Raw genomic sequence first — 4,131 nt, 5'->3', positions numbered from 1 at the left:
GAAATGTCAAAACCATCGAATTTAAAGGTAATATTGGGTTGTTTAACAGTTCTTGACACTGATACATTGCCTTTTTATAAATAGATCGTTGATCACATGGAACATATTATACATTGATATCGTTGAACTCTTTTCCATAGCACCTATGAGTTAGAGTTCTAAGAGTTTATAGTTGTATCCTCTGGAGGCCTAATCGACCTAATTAACAATTGAATATCCAAGTAATATATTTTACTTTCATTAGATAGCATATTTATCTTTTAGGCTTAGTTCTTGTGTCCTTCAGTACAGTGTTTCATTTAAAGGTATATTAATATTACAGTACTTCTCCTACGTTTGGTCTCTTAATAACTGTATACATATTAGTTGATAAAACTAATTTAATCACTACATTCTCCTTAATGCATATGCCATATCTACAAAACAAACTGCATATTCTGAACAATTGTTATATATATATATATATATATATATATATATATATATATATATATATATATTATACAATTCTTATATATATATACAATTATATATATATATATATATATATATATATATATATATATATATATTTCTTAATTTGTGATTTTGTAATTTTTACGACTGGTTGTAATAAAAGGCAAAGGTTTTTAATAAAGCAATAATAAATTAATATGTGTTAAACAGATTAATAAAATCAATTAATCCTCATTTGACTGAACAACTGTAATCGATAGGGAAAATCCAATTTGGTTTTTTTAAAGCCAGTTTAGTTATACACACCTGAAACACTAAGCAATTATAAAATTTTGTACCGTTTTAACCGATAGTTTTCTTTCGATCATGCAGGGACATTGATTTGTATTGAAATCATTAATTTTGAAATAATTTGTATTAGATCTGTAATAGATTTGTAAACAAGCCAAAAGCCGTATATCTTATGAAATACATTATAATGTTTTGGGATGAATGTAATTACCAAAAATATAAAGTCGGTGAAACATAGTATTTACGGTTTTAATGTGTTTTACAAAACAAAATTTTTCATATAAATATCAACCAATCATACACATTTGTTATTCTTAGAGCCATAATACCGTCACTATATAAAATTCGAGTTTATGGACGAAAAACAGGATCAAATTATTTTCAGGAACCACTTTTGAAGCCAAATTTATACTATCAAAAAAGCTTTGTAGAGACCGGTGTAAAGGCTAGTTGGACAGGGCAAGGTCCGGGCTGTACGGTGGATCGATCAAAAGAGTCAGCCACCTCTATCAATTATTACTGGACGGATGACAACGCCTTTCCTATTAATCAATTTTGGTTATTGGTTTTCACTAGTCCAGTTCGTTTGATCAGGTTTAAGCAGATCATCATGAACAATTCCTTTCGATTTCCACCAATAGAGTTGGACAAAATATATGTTTCGCTTTAATTAAAACACAAAGTACATAAAAATATTATCTGGCATGCATTTAAAGTACGAAATACAAATTACTAATATAAGGTATTAGGTTATGTAAATGGCATAGAACTAACCCAGACCAACTTAAGAATCAGTAAAAGAATAATTTCTTTTCATTAATGTAGATTTTTAAATGTACTGTCAGATAAATAGCCTCTTGTTGGTGATTGAATAAACCCTGCAAATATAACCTTTCTACAGTTCCTGGTAAGCACAAACTTGTATTATATTGTATTAACATATTCTTTATATTTTGATAGCGTTCAAGTATCGTCAGCTTTTTGCTTTTAAGATTTAGAAAGCTGACCAATTTTAACTACATTTTTCGTATATGTGGTAGATTAACAACGCAAAAATAATAAAATCATCCTCTTCTTTACTAGTACTGCTATCATATCTCTTGTGACGCTTTCTGACAACCAACGCATTCAGTCACTGGGGTGATAGTATGGCGTCAATATGGCTCAATTTATTTCAGATGACAATTTAAAAAATCCTATAAAAGTTCCTTTCTAATCTATAACGGTAAATTTAGATTAACAGGTCTATTGAATTGTCCCCGGCCTGACACATAGATGGTGCTACTAGAATTAAATCCATATGGTTTTTAGTTACCCCTAACCCTCAAAAGCGTGCGTGTATAAATTTGACAGTGATCATTAGTTTGTGAATTATAACATTTTAAGTGAAGCAACTTTTGTTATTGTGAAAAAAAATGGATAAAAAGGAATTTTGCGTGTTGATAAAATATTGCGTCTTGAAGAGAAAAAATACAGTCGAAGCAAAAACTTGGCTTGATGGCGAGTTTCAGGACACTGTCCCAGGAAAATCAACCATATATCAGAATATTTGAATATGAAAAAGCTCTGTACAAAGTGGGTGCCGCGCGAGCTTTTGACCACAAACAACGACGAGTTGATGATTCGGAGCAGTGTTTGAAGATGATCTGGCGTAATAAACCTGAGTTTTTGCATCGATATGTGACAATGGATGAAACATGGCGCCCTCATTTCACTCCGAAGTCCAATCGACAGTTCATCCGAGTGGACTGCACACGATGAACCCGCTTCACTGCGTCATAAACAGCCGCATTTGAAGAAAAAGAAAGTGCTGCTTCACCAAAACAATGCAACGTGTCACGTGTCAGTGAAGTCTGTGCAAGTCAGTAAAAACGATGGCAAAAATTCATGAATTGGGCTTCGAGTAGCTTCCTCATCCACCGTACTCTCCAGATCTGGCCCCCACCGACTATTTCCAGTTCTCAAATCTCAAAAGAATACTCGCTGGGAAGAAATTTTCGTGGAATGAAGAAGTGATCGCCGAAACTGATGCCGATTTTGAAACAAAAGACAAATCGTACTACAAAAATAGTATCGAAAAGGTGGAGTGTCGCTATAATCAGTATATCACTCTTGAAGGGAATTATGTTGAATAAAAAAACTAATTCTGCCAAAAAAGATGTGTTTTACTATGGTAGCCGATCTAATCTAGGCATTTTTTATAGACATTAAAGTAAGTAGAAGTGTGGTATAATATCATTTGTTGCCTTAAATATAATCTAAGGCTTTAACAACTGATATCAATATTTCAATGAATTGTGACCGAGAAAGTTAGTCTTACTGAAATTATATCAAATAAGTTACTTAATTTTAATTTACTTTCCACAAGCTGCACTAGAATGGTAGAGTTCCATCTTGTGGAACAGGAACATGTTAACTGATGTCCAAGTGTTTGACAAATTACAAATTTATTGCAAATGTATTTTGAACCCATAAGTCTTTGGAAAACTAATTATAAAATACCTCAAGGTATTTGAAAGAACCGTTACAAAATACATTTTAAAATAGTAATTGAATTACCAAGACTAAATATATATTTTTATATGAATTACGTATTTTAATTAGAGGTAAAAAAGTAATAATCATGATTCTTTCCCATGCGCGTCATCCACTTTTCATTTCCCATAAACATTCGTGTTAAATATAACTCAGTTTCATTTTCCGTTCAGCAGTAATTCAAAATCAGTAAATTGAAACTTGACCTCACTAATTTTCACATGCCAACGTCAAACGAAACATGGGAATAGTTGTGAATGGTAATACAAATATTCATTACAACACTACTTTGTAGATCCATTCAGTCTGCTGTAACATAGACGTAACATAACGTAAACACAGTGCTCTAAGTAGTGCTCTGGCATCATTGACTGAGTAATACAAAAAAATCTACAGGAGTAATTAAAACAGCATGCCAATTAAAATCAACCCATCGTAATTGAAAAACAACCATATAAAGTTTTACACCCTGATATGCTTACGATATTTTCAACCCATTATTTCATTATTCCTTAATAAGGATTACTTAGTATTTCTACCAGGCACATCATATTGCATTCAAATAAAACCATAATCACGCCTTATTCATTCAAGTTATTTTAATTACTCACTGTTTCTAATTATCCTCACCTACATATTGTTGTGGTTAAATTAGCACTAAATCCATTAATTTTATAATGTGTTTTTTAAATTATTACTGCCATGAATCATCTGTCAGTGGATATGTAGAACACCGTGTCATTCTATAATTTTTGTTTTATTTATATTGTATAAAAATTAACCTGTTATGGGGGATAAATAAAAGTCAAAGGATATAATATTAAAAAAACATAAACTCTCAGTATTATC

This window comes from Rhynchophorus ferrugineus, unplaced genomic scaffold (genome assembly GCF_030347505.1).
Source record: "Rhynchophorus ferrugineus isolate W39M unplaced genomic scaffold, kcgeb_rfMv2 rfM2, whole genome shotgun sequence".
NCBI classification, from domain to species: Eukaryota; Metazoa; Arthropoda; class Insecta; order Coleoptera; family Curculionidae; genus Rhynchophorus; species Rhynchophorus ferrugineus.
The sequence above is the reverse complement of the archived record's forward strand: the minus strand, read 5'-3'. Positions refer to the sequence as shown.